Source organism: Vombatus ursinus, unplaced genomic scaffold, assembly GCF_900497805.2.
Source record: "Vombatus ursinus unplaced genomic scaffold, bare-nosed wombat genome assembly UNPS02014779.1, whole genome shotgun sequence".
Lineage (NCBI taxonomy): Eukaryota > Metazoa > Chordata > Mammalia > Diprotodontia > Vombatidae > Vombatus > Vombatus ursinus.
Window position 1 is genome coordinate 61,778,374 of NW_020954557.1, and position 24,879 is coordinate 61,803,252.

Here is a 24,879-nt window from a genome sequence, read left to right on the forward strand (position 1 = left end):
CAAATCCTCTATTTAGTTTTGAAGACCCTCCATAATATAGACCTATGTTGCCTATTTGACTTCATGTATGTCAGTTTCTCAATTTGCATACTCTGCTATGGTCAGGCCATTTTCCTTTCTGCTACATCCATGCTCATTTCCAAATCCTTGTCATCATTCATATTATCCTCTGGCTAGGAATGCCTTCTCTTCTTCCATTCATCAATAGAAGTCCTATCCAACCTTGAAGTCACAGAGTCTGTCATTCATTGTATAGCCTTCTTTTCTGACTGTTGAAACTTGAATGAATCCTTTTTTTTTTAAATCTGAACTCCTGTACTATATACTCTTTAGAGCCATGAACTATCACTTATAGATTGTCTTATATTCTTTACCAATTGTTTCTTCTGTCTGAGTCTTAATTTCCTCAACTAGATTGTAGTTTCCCTGAGGGCAGGAACTATAGGTTTTCTGTATGTCTTGTAGGACCCAATATAGCATTTGCCATTTGATTAAAATAGGCAAAATAAGTTTCCTCCCTGCTTCCTCATGCAAATAAGCCTGGAATGTATGCCCCTGTTGTTTCCTGGTCTTGTTCAGTGATGCCATGTTAATTAAAATTGTGTTTTAGTGAGTTCTTAAATTGTTCCTTCTGCTCTCCCTCCCTGCTCACAGTCATTCCACTGTAGTTCATAACATAGCAGCTGCAGGGGCATCTTGACTGTTGTTGACTGACTGAATGGCACAGGCTGGTACACAACCAGTCTTATTCAGTTCTCAGTGCTGTATTGACTTGACAAAATGGTTTGTAATCATTTACATGTCTTCTGCAATGTAGACATTGCTGCTAGATTGAAAGCCTTTATTTGATATACAAGATTTACTAAGAATGTACCATGTGTACATTCTTAGAGGCCTCATGAATAGTTTGTTATATGAATAATGGTAATTGACATTTCCATAAAGCTTTAAGATGTCCAAAGTGTTTTTCATATTATCTCATTTAATCTATAACGATTCTATGCTAATCAGTTATCAGTTCATAAGTGCTATTATTATCATCCCCATTTTAAAAGAGGAGGAAACTGAAACTCAAGAGTTCAATACTTTGTCCACTGGCACTCAATCAGTCTATGTCAGAAGTAGGATCTGAACCCAGGTATTTCCTGTCCAGTTCACCATACTGCCTTGTGTTTTAAAGGAAATAGAAGATCTGATTTATAACTTAATGGAGCAGAGAGGCCTGTGGGAAGGTGATGGTGTGTTAGGACTTAGAGGAGTTTGGTGCCTTTACAAATACCTCAGTAAAGCTTTAAAAATGCACCAGGAGGAAGAAGATAAAGAAAGCCAAAGAGAAGCAGGTATAAACCCCATTCAGTCCAACATGGCAAACAGTGTGCCAGGATCCCACAGAAGGTCAGAGTAGAGGTAAACAAGGATAGGTGTAGCGATAAGACTAGACTAATTCTCATCCAGCAGAATTATGAACATCCACTGCAGGAGACAAGCTTGGCATGACCTAGCAAACAGGTAGCCTGTGTGCAGGCCAGGATCTAGGTAGCTTGGTTCTGCGCCATAAAAACAAGGAAAGCCAGACAATTCCTGTACAACCCAAGGCCTAGTTTTACCCATCAAACTAGGAACCAAGGATACCTAGGCACACTATTCAGGCATAACAAAGCAGAGTTTGATTCAAACCCCCCAAAAAAACAAAAAAAAACTGAGACTGAAAACATGTATAAAAGGAAAGAAATCCACCTAAAACAATGAAGAAATGCTTTGGACTGAGAGAGGTCCAAAGGGTAAGAGTATAAATTCCAAAAATCCAAGTAGAGTTTCAGAGAAAAGAGTGTCCACACATGAAATAGAGAAGTACCTGGAAGAAATATCTTAATGGGGAGAGATGTGATACAAATATTGGGGTACAAATGAAACATAAAATGTGTACATTTGCCAGAGGTGGAAGGTAGCAATTAGATGGTAGAGGGTGGGCAGAGGAATATAAGTAAAGAAAAAGAGGGCTACACTAATCACTGTTATTCTCTGAATTATCCTGAGTGACACTTTCAGAAGTCTCTTAAATTGATCCAACCATTCTGAAAAGCAATTTGGAATTATGCCCAAAGGGCCATAAAACTGTGCATGCCCTTTGACCCAGCAATACCACTTCTACATCTGTATACCAAAGAAATCATAAAAATGGGAAAAGGACCCACATGAACAAGATGTGGTACATGAATATAATGGAATACTATTGTTCTGTAAGAAATGATTAGCAGGTGGACAAAAAAATCTGGAAAGACTTATATGAACTGATGCTGAATGAAGTGAGCAGAACCAGGAGAACGTTGTACACAGTAACGGCCACATTGTGTGATGACTAACTTTGATAGACTTAGCTCTTCTCAGTAATGCAAGCATCTAAGACATCTCCAAAAGATTGATGATGGAAAATACTATCCACATCCAGAAAAAGAACTATGGAGCCTGAATGCAAATCAAAGCACACTATTTGCTCTCTCTCTATCTGTCTCTCTTATTTCTCGTGGCTTCTCCCACCGGTTCTAGTGTACCAATGTTATAATCCCGACTGAACACTCATTCAACTGAATATCTCCCTTCTATCTTTATTATAACCAAGATTACTTTTACACTAAAAAGACCTTATTTACCTATGTCATTTATAGATTGTATAATATACAGAAATGCTGGGGCCTCATGAAATGAACTGTTTTGGTTGTAAAGACAAAGTCATCCAAAATGCAGCATACCTCCTTACCTATGCATTTAATTGTTAAAAAGAAATAGGGATACAATTGGAATGTATCTGTCATTACATCCAGGATATTCTAACAGGTAAATGTGTATTAAGGAAATAGACTGCTCTTGGTCATCCTTATCCATGGAGATGACCTTGGTTTCTACATAGTCCTCACAGGGTGAGAAGGTTTTGAACAAAAGTCTGGCAATGGACTGTCATTCGATGACCAGCCTCCACCAAGAACACAGAGGTTTGGTACTAGAAGATTGGCCAATTGGTGATAAATAAAATAGTATACAGATAGATACACATATGTTTTACATACAATAGCTCACAAAGACCATATACACTTAGCACAATGTCTTGTACAATAAAAGTTTAATAAATAATGATTGCTATGCTAAGATTTTGAGGGATTGTGATCTATATCAGCAGAATGAGTACCCACATTGTTGAAATCAGAGATCTTTAGAAGCAAAAAGAATTCTCATGGTAACATGGATTTGAGTTAGAAGGGACATTACAGATCATCTAGCCCAAGCCCCTCATTTTACTGATGAAGAACTAGAAGCCCAGAGAAATAGTCACTTATGGTTAGTCACATGGGTAGTAAGTGGCAGAGCTAATACTGGAACTAAATCCTCTGACTTCACATTCAGTACGCTCTCACTGTTCTGCATTGACCACATAGAAAGAGACAGTGTATAGAATTACACTGAGTGGTAAGGGAAACATGCCTGGTATTATAATTTTATGAATTTGGGACAGTTGACTGTAATTTGAAACCATGTTTCTCATCATCACTATGGACTACCCTAAATGCAGAACTTTTATCATTCTTAATTTTAATGACTTTTTCTGGATATTGCAAATATCCAAGCAAATATGCTAGTTTTTATTGCTTCCTATATATAATTTTCTGTTTTTCCTTGATGCCCCCACAATAGATGTTCATGCCCTTATTTATATTTCTAAATTAGTGGTCTGTGTTGGAGGAAGAGGATATCAAAATAAAAGAGGAGATGAATAAGCAAGCAAAAATGAATCTGGAGATGGATTTCAGAAGGATGTTTGCTGACAAAATTGTGCTGTGTTTTTTTTTTCCCTTTCCTAGTTCTTCATCTGTAGATAACAACGGCATATGTTTGTTTTTATGGTCTTTACTTTGTCTTTTATAGGATCAGACAAGCAATTTGAATTCTGAAAAGAAAGCTCAACTTTTTGCATTTCAGGGGTGATATTAGAACTTCATGGTTGTTTGCACAGTTCCACTTAAAGATCACAATCCTGAACACATCGATGAATAAAAATGTCTTCCCCATACCTAGAGCAGTCAAGGTAAACCTTGAAATACTGAACTGTAAAGTATTCAAGTGAAGAACAGCCAAAATATTGGCCTTTAAGTATAAATATCCAAGTATAAACATGCCTTTATTACTTAAAGTAGGAGACCCAGGTTCAAATTTCATCTCATATTTATTAGCTAAGGTGATCACAGAAAAACCATTTAATTTCTCTTAGCCTCAGTATCTTTATCTGAAAAATAGAGATAATAATCCTGCACTTATATGTGTCAGTTAGGCCATCCTCTCATTCAGGTATATGCATTTCAGGTATCAACACTGAGATCAATGAAATGCAGCCTTGCTCACTAATACCAGGCCAAATACTTGGTATCTCTATGTTACTTTGTGATATTAAGAGAATCAGATGGTTATTAGATGAAGGATGCATAAACATATAAAAATGTGCTACTTCTGTCATACAGTCACCCCAAGTATATTGGGGTTCCCAAACTCTGGGATGGATTTCACTAAAGTCTGGATTTCATTTTTCAACTGGGAGAGGACCAGGCACCATTTGCGGCTGTGGCCCAAGGAGGTTGCTTTAGGGCTGAATGTGGGTTTGGGCTTTTATTTATTTACTTTTAAACAATAAACAATATGAATCATCCCAAATACTTCAACTACCTCACAGCAGCAAAGAATGACTCAAAGGTAATTAAGTACTGTAGCTTGACCAATCCAAGGTAAACATTAAGGCTTGACTTCTGGGCACTGGAGAGCTAGGCATTATAACACCTAGGTTGTATAAACACAAGAAGAAACAAAACCAGGGGACACAACATAGGAAAGGCACAGAAATAATTCAAAGCAGTCAAGCAAAAGCAACCTATATACAGATATATAATACATATACAATTAATATAATGTAATATAATATAACATTATAACACACACACACACACACGCACACATATAATATACACAAGGCTTCCAGAGACTCTTTTAGTTCCATTGGGGTACTTTCTCTCTTGACTGCTGTAATGGAAGCACTTGGTAAATCTTTTATTCCTCTCTAGGCTACACTTGTGACTTTTCCCCAGACTTTGTCCACACTGCCCCACAAACCCCTCTACCTTGAAAACTCACTCCAACTCTGGACTTCACACAATGGAAATACTTTTCACACTTGTGGATCTTCCCTCTGATTGGCTGGTTTGTCCCAGCACCTCCACATTAAAGAGGACAGCCAGTCCACCCTTACCTTCATTCCTCTCCAGGCTACACTGCTGACTCTTCCTTTGCCCCTGTTTTCCCTACAACTTCCCTTTGGGTAGTTTCGCCTCCCTTATCCCTCCCTCTCCTTTCCAGCATCCTTTTACTCGTTATCTTCTCCCATTAGAATGTGAGAACTATCTTTCTGCTCGTATTTATATTCCTACACATCCAGCACATAATAAGCACTTAATCTATGTTTGTTGAGATGACTTGTCTTTAAAACTACAGAAATATGAGTCATTATGTTGAGTAATATTATACGTAGAAATATTTTAAAATATTCACATAAAAATGAAAAAGAGGTCCTATCTCAAAATTTTAGATCTAGTGATTGGCCTTGATACTAGGCATTTCAGGCATTAATGCCTAATTCTCTGACTTTCTTTATGAGTAAGTCGACCTGGTGGTTAAGTGCTTTAACTAACCATATAGGGCACTCAGAGAAATTCTGGTCATCAGAATGCTGGCTACCTCTAATTATAATTCTACCTCTTCTGTGAGTAGCGGCACCAGACTCAATGGTCCAGGAATGTAGTTTATGTGTTCTTTTACAATCATTTGAGTCATGTCTGACTCTTCATGACCCCATTTGAGGTTTTCTTGACAAAGATACTGGAGTGGTTTCTTCTCTAGCTCATTTCACAGATGAAGAAACTGAGGTAAACAGAGTTAAGTGACTTGCCCAGGGTCACACAGCTAGTATGTGTCTGAGGCCTGATTTGAATTCAGGAAGATGAGTCTTCCTGACTCCAGGCCAGGCACTATATCTACTGTGAAGATGAATTATAATGATACCCAGAAATAGCAGGAAATCTCTACCCTTTTTTTCCTTTTTGCTGTCTTTCAGAGTCACAAAAACATGGATTAACTCTCTATGATCCTTCACTTATAACCATTGAAGCAAAAGGAACATCATTCAAATATATTAAAACAAGTACAATATATACTGAGCACCAATGAGGCAGCCCAGAGTCTCCAGGGCTTAGTATAGTGTCTGTTACATAGTAGGCATTTAATAAATATTGATTGGTTGATTGACTGATTTTAGTTTATAGTAAGCCCAACACACAGAAGTTTAAGCCAGGCACAATGTGTGGATACTTAGATTCAATTTCCTCCTCAGCTGATCCTGTGGGATATAGCAGTCATCCTGAAGTTTATTGCCTTCAAGTTTTCTAGAGCAACCCTGTCTAGTCAGTAGAGAAAGACCAAGAGGTACTGATTCTTCCACCAACCACTCCCATATTTAGATACTCTGCATTGGCCATGCCTTCAGACTCTCTTGCCTCACCACTTGACTAATGAATCTGCTCTGAACCAGCCTGGTGAGGACATAGCCTCCCTATACCCCACGATTTTGTCATCACAGAAAAGTAGCTACCAGGTAAGAAGTAGACTTCTTCTATCTCAGTGCCTTCCTTGTCTCTCATTTTTCTTCTGTTTTTGAAAAATAAAAGTGCCCTCTTGCCATCTCCTAGACTACTTCTGGCACAAGCCACCACTGCCCTGGCTCTTTGTCTTAATCATTCAGTAAATATTTATTAAGTTTCTATTATGTCCCAGGTACTATGTAAGATCCTAGGGATATAAAAGCAGAGTAAAATGGGTCATGACATCAAGGAGATTATAGTCTAGCCAGGAGAAATAACACATATATAGGTATAAACAGAATATGTATGGTGGTTTTGGGGACATACACTAGCAACTGTTGGAATCACAACAGCGATCGTATAGAAGATGGTACTTAACCTAAGCCTTGAAGGAAATTAGGGATTCTCAGAGATGGAAGTGAACATGGGTCAACCACCAGTTTAAAGGCACAGAGATAGGCAATGGAATATCATATAAGAGCAATAGTAAAAGTGACATTTTGGCCAGACTGTCTTGAATGAAGTGGAATAATATATACTGAAGCTACAAAGGAAAGTTGGAGTAAAGTTGTGAAGGATTTTAAGGCCCAAATAGAGGAGTTTATATTTTAGATATGATCAAGAGAGACACACAGGGAAACTAGCTTATGCTTTAAGTCACAGAAGACATACTTCTGACTATTTAAAGGAAAATATCACTGAATTAAAAAAAACTAGCTAGTAAGACAAGAATTATAGGTATTTTCAATGTGTCTCTTCAATGAATAATAAAGGTAAATGAAAGAAATTAATTCTCTGTACAGTATACCAGAAAAAACAAATATGATAGACCTTTAATGATTTTTTTAATGAGAATGTTAAGGAGTGTATGTATTTTTCAGCATCCTATGATACTTTTATAATAATTGCTTATGTGGTAAGGCACAAAAACTGAAATAAATGTAGAAAATAAAAAGATTAAATGCATAATTTATAGACTATAATGCAATTAAATTGCAAACAGTAAGAGAAATATGAATGAAACACTCGGACTTAAGCAGACACTAAGTAACTAGTACGTCAAAGAACAAGTCATAGAAAAAAATGTATTAGATAATATTAGTAGTATTAAATAATTGTATTAGATAAAATTATAACTGAAATAATATATTCAAATTTGGAACATGCTGCTGTTTTTATTTTATAGAAATTGACAATCTCTGAACACATAAAAATATAAAGAAAAAAGCAATGAATGAATTGAACATGAAACTACAAAAACTTAGAAAATCAATAAATTAATAATCTCCAGATAAAAATATACAATTTTAAGATAAAAGAAGAGATAAAAAAACAAAAAGAGCATTAAGCTGATAAATAGCACATAGAACTATTTTTAAAAAACTGAGGAAATTTTTAGCTAACTTCAGTTTTTGAAGAGAGTTTAAAACCAAATTTTAAAACTGGAAGTAACTTACAATAAATGATAGGAAAATAATAAAATTATCACAAATGATTATGCATAATCACATAACCATAAATTGAAAAAAACAGAACTGGCATGAGTTACAAAATACATATAAAAACATAAAATACCTTCCTGAACAAAATAGGAAATAGAGAATCTAAGCAAGTCAATTTCAGAGAGAACTTGAACAAGATGTAAATGAATTCTTGAAAACAAATAAACTCTGATCAAAATGTATTTGCAAATTGATTCTATCAAACACCTAAAGAACAAATAACTCCTATGCAGTATAAAATGATTTTTAAAATACCAAAAAGAGATAGTGTAACAAGTTTTTTAAACAAATGTAGCCCTGATAGTCAAAACTGAGCCAGGTAATGAGAAAGAAAAAGTATAGACTAATATCTCTAATGCATATTGAAGTAAGCACATTAAATAAAATAATAACAAAGAGGCTCTGTCTGTCTCTCTCTAGAAATTATTTATTGTAATCAAGAACATGATGATGGTTTAACACTAGGAACACTATAAACATAGTAATAATAAATATTATGATAAATTATGATAAAAAAGAACACCATATGATTATATCAAGTACAGAAAATGTCTGAATAAAATACAGCTTATTTATTTTGAATATGCTAAAAAAAATCACGGGAATAAAAACAACCTTTCCCTAACAAAATTTTTTAAAAGACCAAGAGCAAGTATTACTTGTAAGGGAGAAACATTGGAAGCTTTAAAAATGAGATTGGAATGAAATAAGAATTATTATTTGAAATAGTATTAGAAACACTAGGTATAGTAATAACACAGGAACAATAAATTGAGGAGATGTGCATAGGTAAAGAGGAGATGAAAGTATATTTGTGGAGGATAAGCTACAGTTTACTAAGAGAACACTAGTGAATCAACAAAAAAGTAATTAAGATAGCTTCAGAAAAGGAGTAGGGTACAAATATCACTTTATATTTCTATATACTTTTGATAGAACTGAAGAAGAAGATATAGGAAGAAATGCAACTTAGATAATTTAAATGCATTAAATGACTGAGAATGTATGTGTATGTGTCAATTCACATGCAGGACTTAAATACAACTATAGAACAATTTTTTAACAGAAATAAAAAAAACTTAAATAATTGGAAACATTATTAATTGTTGTGGCTGAATGTCACCAATATAATAAAAATGACAACACTACCCAAATTACTCAATTACCAAAGGGATACTTTAAAGAATTAAACAAAATAATAAAACTCATTCAGCAGAATAAAAGGTCAAGAATACAATGGATATGAGGAAAAAATATTAAAGAGGGGGACTTGCTACTAGCACATCTCAATTTGTACTTGAAAGCTATTTGGTACTGAATAAAAATTTGATAAGTAGATCAGTACAATAGATGTGATAAGGAAATCCTAGAAATAAATTCAGAAAACAATGTATTATTCAATACTTCCAAGAACACCGACTATCCCAAGAACTGCTGGGAAAAATGGAAAGCTACCTGGCAAAACAAAGTAGGTTTAGATCAGCACCTTACATTGAATAATATCACAATTTTTAAAAATTATATTTTAACAAAAAGGAAATGATAGATTAGTGATGGCATCATTCTTGAATCAATCTGGGTCAGGAAGGACACTCACTCATTACAGCAAAGATAAAAATTAGTACAAAGATAAAACAGAAAAATATGATAACATAACAATTAAAACAGCTCTCCCTGACACATTCAAACAAAATATTTTGATGAAAAAATGGGCTATAGAGCAAATCATAATGTTTATATAATTTTTAAGGTTTGCCTAGCACTTTACATTTTATCATTTGATCCTCATAACAATCCTCTGAGGTAGACATTATTATCTCCATTTTAAAGATGAAAAAACTAATATTGAAAGATGTTAAGGTCAAGCTCAGGTTCATACAGCTGATAAAAATTTTAATTCAGGACTCCTTGAGTCTAAGTTCAGTGCTCTGCTCACTATCTTATTTGTCTCACAAAATACTTTCGTAGAGGATCTTGATGTAAATCATTTGTCATAGCAAGATCAAAAGGGTATAAAAAGTTCCTATTTGAAACACCAGTTTAGAAAAAAAAATTGGAAATTTTTATAGAGAAAGATGATGAAAGATTGTGAGCAGTATCTCCTTATAAGTAAGAGATAAGCAGACAGGGGTAAAACCAGTTTTAAGGACCCTTAGTGAGAGACCCAACTAAGCAAAATCATCTCAAAGTTATTTAAGGATGAAAACGTAAAAAGTACAACCAAAAGGGAAAAATGAAAAACATCTTAAAAGATTTGTATAATTTATAATTTTATATGTTTTTTCACCTTCAAAGATAGCAGAATCACTACATTTAGACTTTCATGTTACCTGTTTATACTCATAGAGGAAGCAAAAATGGTGCTAACGAGAACCAAGATGGGTCAAGCAGCTGAATTAGACCAAGGGTACGAAATGGAGTTTGGTGCTTAAAGGCACTGAGAGATTTATTACCAAATTATCTGAAGGAGGAAAAGATATCGAAAGCATGGAAAACATCATGGATCTTAGAAATACTGAAAAAAGGTGACTGAGAGCATGAATTATTATTAACACATATATACTTTCCCATCTATATATATTTTTACATGAATAATCTACTTATGTATCTAGGGCATCCTCCATTACATAGGTGTATATTTTCGTAGGTGATATTTTACAGCAGACTGTGATTGCCATCACACAATTGTTTGAAAAATGTGTATACAAAGTCCCACTGCTTGTTTGTGATTATAAGACAAATTATTTGACTTAGTAAAGCAAATGCAGCCTTGAAAAACTGTCCAGGTTATGTCCCATTGATAAATCAAAGAATTATTCAAGATTACTTAACTATATACAACATAGCTTAAAAAAAATCCAAACAACTATCTGGTCTGTAATATCAGTTGAGGTATAAAACAGGGGTGTGTGATTATCATAGCTGTCTGATAGGAAACAATATAAATATACCTAATGTCATTCAGAGGACAATGGAGAAGTGTATAGTGGGTGTGTGCAGGTTGTAACATATGACAACTAAGGAACCACAAAGAACTAGAGGAAAGAATGCCATGTAAGAAATGTATGATCAAGGGGCAGCGAGGTGGCACAGTAGATAGAGCACTGGCCCTGGATTCAGTAGGACCTGAGTTCAAATCCGGCCTCAGACACATAATACTTGCTAGCTGTGTGACCCTGGGCAAGTCACTTAACCCCATTGCCTAGCAAAAAAAAAAAAAAAATGAAATGTATGATCAAAAAGGAAGATGGGCTGGCCACAGGGTGAGAATGAAGAATGCTTGTCCCTGGGCTCCATTGGAGTCCCTTGATATCAGGGAATTTTGAGGAAAGCTCCCAGCACTATAGGAAACTCAAAAGAGAGTACGGAAAGAGTTGCCCACAATTACTATGCATGGATTGGAGGCCACCTGCACATTAATGGGAACATTCACATAAGAGATATCACAGGTGATTTGAATATGTTCAGGGCAAGAGAAGGATCCGTGAAGTGCTAGGGCAACTGTTGGATTTATTGGATGGAACAGTGATGAAGGATGACTATGGGAGTCTACACTATACAACTCTTACTTTCCTTCTGGGGCATTCAGGGGTACAGTGGATAGAGCACTGGATCTGGAGTCAGGAAGACTTGAGTTCAAATACAGCCTCAGATGTGTAATAATTGTGTGACCCTGAGCAAGTCACTTACCCTTTGTTTATATTGGTTTCCTCATCTGTAAAATGGGGATAGTAATAGCACCTACCTCCCAGGGTTGTTGAGAGGATCAAATAAAATAATAATTGTAAAGCATTTAGCACAATACCTGGTACATAGTAAGTGCTATATAAATGCTAGCTATTATTATTAGTATTATTATTGGTGATTATTATTATCTTCCTTCAAAGGAGAGTGATCTTTTGACTCAGAACAAAAACAGTTATTAGAGAGTTGAAACCAAAGATAAATGAGTAGACAGAAAGAGAAATCTAGATAGCACCAATAATTTCCAATCACAGGATTATAAGGCACTGCTAGGCCTGGAAGAGGTGATTACTGATCTTTGCAAGTGATCTTTGCAAGATCCCAGAGAACAAGACAGTAGGTATAGGATTGAGGAAGAGAAAATGTCTCAGTTTTCAAATGAGAAAAGAGGGTGGAATCTGTGAAGGATATAGTTCAGTGAACACGACATGGATTCCTAGAAAACTGTAGAGCACTTTATTAAAGAAGTGGCCTGTGAAAATTTAAGAAGGAGGGCAGTGATCATTGAAAGCCAGAAAGCCTTCATCAAGAACACATTAATCCAGATAAACTTCATTTCCTTTTTTTTTGGAGAGAGTGAAAGTAAGGGGATTTTGTAGATTCAATTTAACTGAAATATTTGACTGTCATCTACACTATCCTTTTAGACAAGTCTGAGAAAGGTAGGTTGAGATAATAGGACCATTAGGTGGCTTCACACCTGATTATATGACGGTATTTCCAAAGAATAATTGTTAATGGGCTGATATCAATTCAGGATAGGATCTCTAGTCGAGTGCCTCAAGGCTCTACCATTGGTCCTGTTCTCACAAACACTTTTATTAGTGATTTAGGTGAGGGCAGAGAAGGCATGCTGGTTAAATTTACAATTCCTTTGAAGCCTGAGGGAAATAGATAATCATTTACATTACAAAATCAGGCTCCAAAAAGACTTCCACGTACTAGAAAAATGAGTGGAACCTAACAAAATAGAGAAAATAATAACAACAATAATAATAGTTAATTTTTATATAGTGCTTACTATGTGCCAGGACCTGTGCTAAATCCTTTATAATTATTATTTCATTTGATCCTCATAACAACCCTGGGAGGCAGGTGCTATTTTCTCCATTTTATAGATGAGGAAACTGAGGCAAAAAGAGGTTGAGTGATCTGTCCACTGTCACGCATTAGTATGTGTCTGATGCCTGAATCAAATTCAAGTCTTCCAGACTACAGGCCTACTATTCTATCCACTACATCCCTTTACTGCTTCTAACTATAGTTTTGTACTTGGATTCACAAAATCTGGTTCATGGACAACAGATGATGAAGGTGTAGCTAGACAAAAGTTTTCATGAACATGATCTGGGGATTTTACTGGAAGCCAGCTCAATAAATCAATAGCCTTATTCTCAACATGGCAGCTTAACAGTCAATATGCCACCCAAAAAAGCTAATACTATCCCAGGATTCATTGTTGTTGTTGTTCGGTCATTTCAGTCACATCCAGCTCTTTGTGTCTGACTCCATTTGGGGTTTTCGTGACAAAGATACTGGAATGGTTTGCCATTTCCTTCTCCAATTTATTTTTTAAATGAGGAAACTGAGGCAAACAGGGTTAAGTGACTTGCCCAGGGTCACATAGCTATTAAGTGTCTGAGAACAAATTTAAATTCAGGAAGATGAGTCTTCTTGGCTCCAGGTCCTGTTTTCTACTGCTTCACCTAGCCGTCCCAAGAATTTATTAGGAAAGACATATTATCCAGATCAAGGAAGCTTCTCGTTCTGCCATATTTCTCCTGATCAAACTAGATCTAAGAGGACTGGGTTCTGGGTTCCTTATTTTACGAAGAGCATTGATACACTGAAGTACATCTAGAAGAGGTCAGCCAGAAGTATGAAAGGGCTGGGGACAGTGTCATAAGAGGATCAGATGAAAAAATTGGACATGTTGGACCTAGAGAAAGAAAACAAGCAAATGATAGCTGTCTTCATGTATTTAGGAGAAGGATTACACTTATTTGGGCCCTAGAGGGCAAAAGGAAGCTCAATGGGTAGACTCTGCAAAGAGATACATTTAAGGTTGGTCTAAAGAAAGACTTCCTAATAGAGCTGTCCAAAAGGGTTAAATGGAATATGTTATTGTTTTTTTTTTCAGTTATGTCCAACTCTTCATGACCCCATTTGGGGTTTTCTTGGCAAAGATACTGGAGTGGTTTGCTATTTTTTTCTCCTACTCATTTTACAAATGAGGAAACTGAGGCAAACAGGGTTAAATGACTTGCCCAAGGTCACACAGATAGTGAGTGTCTGAGGCCAGATTTGAACTCAGGGGGATGAGTTTTCCTGACTTCAGGCCTGGCACTCTATCCACTGCGCCACCTAGCGGCCCTAAATGGAATATGTTCAGCCACATAGAGTGGTTGATTCCCTTCTTTTGAAGTCATCAAACAAAAATTGGATGGACACTTGGGGAAGGTGGTGGTGAGTCATTACAGATAAGATTCTTGTTTAGGTATAAAGTTAATTAGACAGTCTCTGAGCTCTCTGCTAACTCTGAGGTTCCATCATCAATGGCCTTCTGCTCTGGACTAATACAAGTGCAAGTCTCTGTTTTCACATCCAAATGAACATGTCACAATTGCAGCTCATGCCTGCATCAGAGCTCTGCAGGAAGAAGCAGACCAGTGATAATGGATGAAGAGAGCGTTTGCTTAGCAGCAAAACTGTTCTGGTATAAAAAGATGGTTCAGAAAGATATACTGTGGTATCCAGGCTGTTCAGTCAGAACCAGCAGGAATTTGCAAGTAAAGAGGGATAATGTAGCATCTCTTTCTTTATTAAAGTACTCTTGTCTACGAGAGAGGTTTATGATATGTAGTTTTAGTGCTTTGCGATCTAAGAGAGGAAGCAGGAAAATGGGACAGTTGGCACAGAGAATAACCTTGAAGAAAGCCAAAAGTGAGTAAGTAGACAGGAAACACATCACCTCTCTGCAAGATTTTCTGTCATACTATTAAACAGAATGAATAAAGTTAACAGAAAATAATTGGGAGAATCTCCAAGTCAGCTAAATCACATACCACCATGGAATTCTAAAGTCTGAAAGTTTCTTCACAAAATCCTGTTGTTGAGTCATTTCAGTTCTGTCCCACTTTTTATGACCCCATTTAGGGTTTTCTTGGCAAAGATACTGGAGTCATTTGCCATTTCCTTCTCCAACTCAGTTTACAGATGAAAAAAACCAAGGTTAAAAAAGGTTAAGTGAATTGTCCAGGGACAGACAGCTAGTAAATGTCTGAAGCTGCATTTGAACTTACCAAGAAGAGTCATCCTGACTCCAGGCCTGGCACTCTAATCCACTGCATCACCTACCCTGCTGCCTTACTGTAGTGAGCAGGTAACCCTGGTTCTCAAAGTTTGCACTAGTATCGCACAAGGCCTAGCAGGTTCTGTCATACTAGAAAGTCTTATAAGAGGATCTTGGCAACAGATAGTCTATTTTGAGGTAGCTAGGTGGTTCAGAGGCTAGAGCCCTGGGACTAGCATCAGGAAAACATGAGTTCTATTCCTGCCTTAGGCACTAACTATGTGATGCTGAACAAGTCACTTAACCTCTATTTGTCTTAGTTATTTTCAATGTAAAATGGGAATAGTAACAGCAACTACCTTGCAGGGTTGTTGTAAGGATCAAATGAGATAATACTTGTAAAAAAAAATGCTTGGCACCTAGTAGGTGCTATATAAATGCTTATTTCCTTTCTCTTTCCTTTCTGTTTTCTGAGGATCAACCTAACTAAGTATGGACAAACTGATCATTAGTAGGGCAGCCATTTAGTGATGAAAATCACCAAAAAAATCACCATTAGTCATGGAAATCCATAAAACAGTGCAACATATGAAATGGGCCTCCATCTTATTCAGTGTCCTTTGGCATCAATAGTACCAGTGGGAGAAAGATGGAAAATGGGGTAGAGGATGCTAATAGTCACAATCTTTAAAAACCATTTAGAAACATTAACTTAGCCAGAGTTACTCTGAATGTGAGATCCTTCTCCAATGACCAATGAGGATACATGTGCTACAGTAACTGAATCATATCAATCTTGACATTTTCACTTATAAATGAATAGGAAGAAAAAAATGAAGGTGCAACTGAATAGAAGAAAGGTCCAAAGTTTCCCCTTAGAGAGGAAAACACAGGAGCTGGCAGAGTTGGTTTTATTGTTCATCCAAAGGTAACAAGAAAAATCATTTCATGGGATATTTTGTCATCTCTCATGGCAGAGCTCAGGATGAGTATTAAAAAAAATGCCACGAAGATAGTCACAGCCAAAAGCAATACAGGGGAAGAGGAATAGAGAAATTCTACATAAATTTGGTAATTTATCAAATAAAACAAACTTTGGTATTTAATGATTTAAATGCAAAGGAGGGCATTGCAGGGATGGGGAGCAAACACAAATCAGAAGTGAAGAAATAAGAAAGGTGAGAAGGTTTATAGGATACACAGAAGCTGCCTACGCACAGTGGATAGAGCACTAGGCTTGGAGTCAGGAAGATCTGAGTGTAAGTCCAGCTTCAGATACTTCCTAGCTGGGTGACCCTCAGCAAGTCACTTAACCTCTGATTGCCTCAGTTTCTTCAACTGTAAAATGGCGATAATGATTGTACCAAACCCTCAGGGTTGTTGTGAAGATCAAATGAGATAATATTTGTAAAGTGCTTAACATAATGCCTGGAACATAGTAAGGACTATGTAAAGGTTATTCATTATTATTACTAACATATGCTACTCTTGTTCTCCTTTGCAGTTCATTTTCATGTCACTGTGCATTCACAACTACCATATGCCTCTCCAGTGCCCTTTGTGTGATGTCCTTTTGCAATTCTTCACAGGCTGTCTCACAAGCATACAACAAAAGTAGAATGGATATCGGCGATGAAAACATGGGCCTTTGTTTTTGAAAGAAGTCTTTAAAGGGCTTTGCAGTTTTCTAAAAGCAATTTAGCGCACTCACCTACCTAAATCTGCACCCAACTTATCCATTTATACTTACATCATCTTCTCTTCTCTCTCTCACTTTCTCTCTGTCTCTCTCTCTCTCTCTCTGTCTCTCTCTCTCTCTGTCTGGTTCTGTCTGTCTCTCTGTCTCTGTCTGTCTCCTTGTCTCTCTCTCTCTGTCTCTGTCTCTCTGTCTGTCTGTCTGTCTCTCTCTCTTTCTACTCTCTGTTCTCTCTTCTCCCCTCTCTTCTTCCTGTCCTCCTTCCCCCGTCTCCCTTCTCTCCTCCTGTCATGTGTGTATGTGTGTGTGTATATATACACACAAAAAACCCTATAAATTGCATACTAACTACATATCATGAGTAGCTAGCTGGTCTAGCAGATAGAGCACCAGACTTGGAGTCGAGAAGACCAGAGTCAAATCTGTCCTCCAACACTCACTAGCTGTGTGATCCTGGTCAAATCACTTACCCCTGTCTGCTTCAGTTTCCTCATCTATAAAATGAGCTGGAGAAGGTGATGGTAAAGCACTCTAGTACCTTTGCCAGTCAGACATGACTGAAGTGACTAACAACATCAACAAAAACTGCACGTCATAATCAGGGCAACAGGCAACTCTTCATACATACATAACACATATATGCTCGTACACACACACACACACACACACACACACACACACACACACAAACCATGTTAGACCTAAAATTAAACAGAAAGAGGCGAGATGGACAGGTTATCTTTGGGAAATCAAAAAAAAAATTCTTTAATGAATCTTCCTCCTAGAAACAAAAGCTCATCATTTTATTGCTCTGCAGAATTAAGAATGAGTATCATCTAAAAGGCAATGGAAAGGTGCATGGTGAGTGTGAACAGGTGTAACAAATCACAAATAAAGAGCCAAGAAGAAGAAAAGGGAAGGATGTCTGGATCATAGAACAATGGAGCTAACTTTACAAGGGACTTCAAAGGTTATCTAGTTCAGTCCCCTCATTTTATAAAAGAAAAAAACTGAGGGCCACAGAGTTTAAATAACTTATCCAAAGTAAAAAGATAATAAATGGTAGGGTTTAGATTTGTTTTTTGTTTGTTTTCCTGTAACAAATATGCATGGTAAAATAAAACAAATTCCCACATTGGTCATGTCCAAAAAAAAGGACACCTCACTGGCACTCTGGAATCATAGTTGGTCATTATATCAATTAAGATTCCTAAGTTTTTCAAAGTTTTTCTTTATATTGTTATTGCTATTGTATACATTATTCTTCTGTTTCTGCACACTACATTCTATATCTGATCATATATCTTCTCTGATTTCTTTGAAAACACCTCTTTTATAACTTCTATGAAATAATAGCATTCCATTCCATTTGTATATGATAATCTGCTCCACTGTAGATGGAGACTCCTTTAGTTTTCAAACCTTTGCCAATATAAAAAGAGTTGCTATAAATATTTCTTACCTATGAAACCTTTTCCTCTTTAAAAGTTTTTTAAATCACTTTATTAAAAAGTTTACATAGTTTAGTGACTTGGGGTCATAAATTCTACATAGCTTTCCAGAATGACTGGACTTCTTCACATTTCCACCAACAACGTATCCACGATCTTATTTTCCCACAGCTCCTCCAATATTAGTCATTTTTCATTTTTGTCATCTTTGCCAATCTGATTTGTGTGAGGTGGAACTTCAGGGTTGTTTTCATTTAATTTCTCTAACTATTAGTAATTTGGAGCATTTAAAAAATTTAATTGTTGATGGCTTAGATTTCTTTATTTAAAAACTGCCTGGACATTCATATCTTTAGACAATTCATCAGTGAAGGAATAGGCCTTATTCTTATGCTGTTGAATACATTTCTTATATATCTTGGTTATGATATCACCAAAACTCTCTCTTTTTAACTTCATTGTGTTTTTGTCCAAAAATTTTTAAATTCTGTGTGACAGAAATTGTCATTGTTCATTGTATTTTCTGTGATTCTCTATCCTTTATTTGGTCATGAACTTTTGTTATTCATTGATCTAAAAGATAATTTAAAAGGTAATTTCTTCCTTGTTTCTCTAATTTGTTTATGATAAGACTTTTTATATATGAGTCATGTATCCATTTGGAGCTTATCTTGGGATATCTTTCTTATAAGATGTCAGTTTATACCTAATTTCTGTTGAAATACTTTCCAATTTTCCCAGTAATTTTTGTTGAATTTTGAAGGCTTATCCCAGTAACCGGGGTCAGGTTTGGATTTTAATTCCATGTCCTTTGACTCCAGGGCCAGTGGTCTTTCTACTAAACTATGCTACATCCCATGCCACTGAATAAATGTTTGACGAAAAATAGATGGCCCATCAACACAGTTAGAGTGAAGTATGATCAGTGAATACAAAGGCCTTCCATATATTAGTTCAATGAACCCTTTGAGGTCTACAGGAAGGAGTTTCACTCCCTTATATAGGTTCCTTTGAGGAACCTACCAGAACCTTTAAGATTCCTAATACTTTTTTCCTATTTCTAATAGCTCTAGCATACTGGGTTCATGGAATCAAAAGATAAACCTATCAGTCATTGGGCTTGGAAGTGGCAAAAGCATTAAGATCTACCTAGATCAGGGATAAATTCATACCTTTGTCTCAGCTATTGGGACAATTAATAAATAAGCAACTATTTATTAAGAATATGCCAATGGGCAGCTAGGTGGCACAGTGGAAAGGGTGCTTGCCCTGGAGTCAGGAGGACTTGAGTTCAAATCTGACCTCAGACACTTACTAGATGTGTGACCCTGAGCAAGCCACTTAATTCTGACTGCCTCAAAAAATAAAAATAATAAAAAAAAACAAACAAAAAATGTGTCAGCTCCTGTACTAATTGTTAGGTGTACAAAGAAAAAAAAAAGGGAACAATCCCTACACTTGTGGAACTTTCATTCTATCAGGAGAAGTCACATGTACCCATAAAATATATATGCAGAATAAATCAAGTATAAATGCAAAGTAGTTAAATAAAGCACCAATATAAGATAAAGAAGAATGGAAATTGACTTCTAAAACTGGAAGTTCTAGGTTTTCATTCTTCCTCTATCTTATATTGTGACTAGATAAATCATTTAACCTGAAATCACTTAAGCCCCCCCCAGGCAACTCTGATAAATTGCAAAAGTACTGGTCTTTATTGTTAGAACAAGCTCCTTAGTAAGAAGTCCTTATACCAAAGTAATCATAGGTTCAATTTTTTAAAAAAGCACATATCTCTATATAATAATATATTTATATATTTCTACTGATGCAGATCTACACAGATATCCATTTATCAGCTATCTATCTATGTAATCACTCTATTACTCCATCTGTCTGTGATCACTGTCTCTTCCACAGAAGAAGTCACTGAAATCACTGGGCCCAGTCCAGTCCCTGTCATAGAGATCAATCTACACTCACACACAGAAACATATGCTCCCCTATTCCAATGCCATCCTTTTTATCTCCTGAGATCAAACTACTAATTTAACCTTATACGTGTATGGTAAAGTTATTATTATTATACTTAGCACAGAACTGTACTTTTAGTAACTGTTTGTAAAACAGGCCTCTAAGCAATTGGAACCAACAAATTTGCTCCCCCAGTGCTCTAAATCTAAATCATTTCATCAAAAAGCAAAGAAAGATTTCTTTTAACAAGATAAATAAAACAAACATAGGGAATTGTAGGTTTTTATCTTGCTGAGGGTGGGCAGAAGGAGGGGAATGACTTGCTCTTGTATTGCTCAGCAAAAGACAAAGCATCTCTTAAAACCAGTGGTAAAATTACATAAACACACACAGATACACACACAAAGACAGCATCATTATTGAATTATAAGTTAGGATAATTCAAGTACCTTTTTAAACATATATCTCTGATTTTGCTTTTCTGAGTAATATAGATAGGGAGAGGCCACTGATAACTTTTCCCTTAATTAGTAGTAGTAGTAGTAGTAGTAGTAGTAGTAGTAGTAGTAATAGTAATAGTAGTTAACATTTATATAGTGCTTACTATGTACCAGACATTGTGCTAATTGATTTACATTCATTATCTCATTTGATCCTCAAACAACATTGGGAGTTTGGTACTTTATGATCCCTATTTTACAGATGAGGAAACTGAGGCAAACAGAGGTTAAGTGACTTGTTCAGTGTCATAGAGCTAGGAATTACCTTAAGCTAGATTTGAACTCAGGTCTTCCTGACTCCAGGCCCAATACTCTTTCCAATGTGCCACCTTGCTGCTGTCATTTATTTCCTCAAGAAAGATGTCTTCAATGATTGAAAATTTAATATGAAAAAGTGAAAATAAGCCAGGCTAGGTGACTCTACAATATGAAGGTAGAAGACCATTTTTAGAATAGATAAGGCAATCTGCAATTGGATTAAAATTGGTTAAGATTTCTTTACTTAACAACAAATTACATAAGACTTGTTTAATGTTTCATGTATTACTGAGTCTTGCATCCATAAGATGGATTCGCAGACATATTACAAAACAAAACAAACTCAACCAAAAAAAATTAGGACAAAGCCAAACTCAATATAACTAACCTGATAAATGGCCATACACCTTTGTTTGAGGATTAACCTACTACCTTAAGAAACAACCAATTTTACTTTAGAATAGTTTTAGTTTTTAGAACAAGCCTACATTTGCATCTTTTGCCCTCTAGAGGCCAAGCAGAACAGCCTAATCCATTACCTGTGCATAGGCCTTTAAAACACTTGAAGACACAACTGGCTACTCTTTCTCTCCTCTAGGCTAAACACCCCTCAATTCTTCAACAAATCTTCATATAATGTATTTTGGAAGCCTTTTGCTGTCCTAATTTTTCTCCTATTTATTGCAGGCTCTTTGCTGCTTAACAGTGTTCTTCCTAAAATGCAGCTCTTAAAACTAATTGAAATATTTCAGATGGGATTTGACCTGGTTGAGCAAAGTACAGTAGGGTTGATAGTCATTTCTCTGATCACCCACACTACACTTCTCTTAATGCAGTCTCAGATCTCATCTGCTTATTTTGGCTGCACTATCATTCTATTGACTCCTGAGCTAAAATTCCGAGATCTTTTTTGTATAAAGCTATCTAGTTATATCTTCTTGATCCCACACTTGGACAGGTGCTAGGTGTGGACCTACCTCCCAGGGTTGTGGTGAGGATCAAATGAGATAATAATTGTAACACATAGTGAGTGCTTTACAAATGTTAGCTATTATTATTTCTGTAGTAGATTCTTAACATAAGTGTTCAATTCTAAATATTTAAATGCTATTAAATTTCTGCTCGTTTGATTCAGTCTATCTTTCTCTCCTGTCAAGATCTTTTTGGGTCCCAGTTCTGCTAACACATAAGCTATTAGTTCTACCTTTGGATCATACCTATGGATCATAATCCATACATTTAATAAGAATATCATCAAAATTATCATGCAAATAATTGATAAAAATGTTGGGTGCATCCAAGGATATAACCTTATATTGACATTGTTCTGTTAATCAATACAGTGGGCCTGATCACTCATTAAGTCATAAATCCACCTAGATATAGTATCACCAAAGGCAAGACCACCACCCATAAATGCACCAAAAGACAAGACATGCTACTAAGCTGACACCAGAAGATAAGATAATACCTCAACTAAATTTTTCCCGATGCTAAATCTGATCATGAATAATGAAAGTTGAAATGAAAGAAGATAAGGGAAAAGTTCACCCCCATGGTTTTTAGGCTAACAATTCCTGAAAGCTCAAAAGTATATCTGCTTAATGGTATCTAGTATATGTCTAGTTGATGAAGGAAACGGGCTAGCTTAGCATCACTGGAATGAATTACCTAGCTAAAGGGTGTGCCTCAGCATACTTCATTGGAGAGGTCAAGAGCTGAGGGGTACACATTTTCTTCTACTGACACCTTATTAGGTCAAGGCTAACACATGGATGTGATGCTTACATGATGAAATGGTTAGTACTTTGGACTTGGAATTCAGTGATTTGAGTTAAAATTTCAGAATAATCTCATTTGTTGTATATGTCCTCCAAAACTGCACTTTTCAGACACATTGACATATAATCATTTTATAGAATTCCACCCTGGTGCTGAGCTCAATTGACCAGCAAGTGAGTACAATCTTACCTAAAGGGCTATATCAATTGACCCCAGACCATGTTGCATGTTGCTCCCAGAACGGTAATGAAATCAATATCGCCATTGCTTCTGGAAAGGGCATGCCCTACAGTTTCACTAACCATTCTTTTGATGACCTAGACAAAAACTTCTTTCTCCCTCCATGACTCTCCCACATGCATTGTCTCTTTTTTAATTAATTTATTTTGATTTATCAACTATCACTCCCATATGCTTTTGAGTTTAAAATTTTTCTCCCCCTTCCTCTCCACCACCCTCCCCAAGACAGTACACAATCTGATATAGGCTATACATATACATTCTTATTAAACGTATTTTCACATTAGTGATGTTGTAAGTAAGAATTAGAACCAATAGGAGGAACCACCAGAAAGAGGAAACAAAACTCAATAGAAGAAAAAAAATAGCAAATAGTATGCTTCGATCTGCATTCAAATTCCATAGTTCTTTCTTTGGGTGTGGATAGCATTTTCCATCACAAGGCCTCTGGAGATGTCTTAGATCCTTGTATTGCTGGGAAGGGTGAAGTTTATCAATATTAGTCATCACACAACGTGGCTGTTATTGTGTAACAATGTTCTCTTGGTTCTGCTCACTTCACTCAGCATCAGACCATACAAGTCTTTCCAGGTTTTCTGAAGTCAGTCTGTTCATCATTTCTTATAGCACAATAGTATTCCATTACATTCATATACCACAACTTGCTCAGCCATTCCCCAATTGATGGGCATCCTCTCAATTTCCAATTCTTTGCCACCATGAAAAGAGCTGCTATGAATATTTTTGTACATGTAGGTCCTTTTCCCATTTGTACGATCTCTTTGGGATATAGCCCTAGAAGTGCTATTGCTGGGTCAAAGGGTATGCACATTTTTATAGCCCTTTGGGCATAGTTTCAAATTGCTCTCCAAAATGGTTGGATCATTTCATAACTCTACCAACAATGCATTAGTGTTCCACTTTTCCCACATCGTCTCTGACATGCATTGTCTCTTGCTTTTATAACATAAGCTCCAACAAGGTACTATTTAACTTTGGTCTTTGTATCTTTAGTTCCTTGACAACAGGGACTGTCTTTCTTTTTTCATATTTATATCCCCAGCACTTAGCACAATGCCTGGAACATAGTAGGCACTTAAAAACTTGTTGACTATTGACTATGGACACATCATTTGGCACACAGTAGTCACTTACTTTTTAAAAATTCATTCATTCATTCAGTTTGCCACCTACCTTAAAGGGTTGTTGCCAGGAAGTCCTTCATAAATAAGTTGCGCTCTGGTAAGAGCAACATGAATATGTTATTATTATTGTTATTATTACTATGCCCATTACATGGACAGACAGAGGGCACCAAGTTCCTGGACAGTCACTGAAGCACATCTTCTGAGTGATTACTACAGAGTGCTTGCTATAGAAGTAAACAAATGCCATTTTCAAAACGAAGGCCTCCTTGTTGCCAGGAAAGCCTCCTAAATTGTCTGCAGCTGAACAAACATGGGAGCCATGCCACATGGGAGCAACAACAGAAGACAGCCTGGCAGTTACAACTTTGACTTATCAGTCATTGCTCTAAATCATAGCATAGCTGTCATCTTGCTAGTCTACTTGAGCATGTCTATTTTTAGCCATTAGTCATGTTCTCTACAATACCAGCACTTCTGGGCCTGGAACGGTAGAGATTTGATCACAGTTTAAGGCTTGTGTGTGTGTGTGCGTGAGTGCGCGTGTGTGTGTATGGGAAGTAGGGGCAAATTTTAACAAAATTCCACCTGGCTGATTTTGAGCTTCCAAGTTTGAGAGAAGAA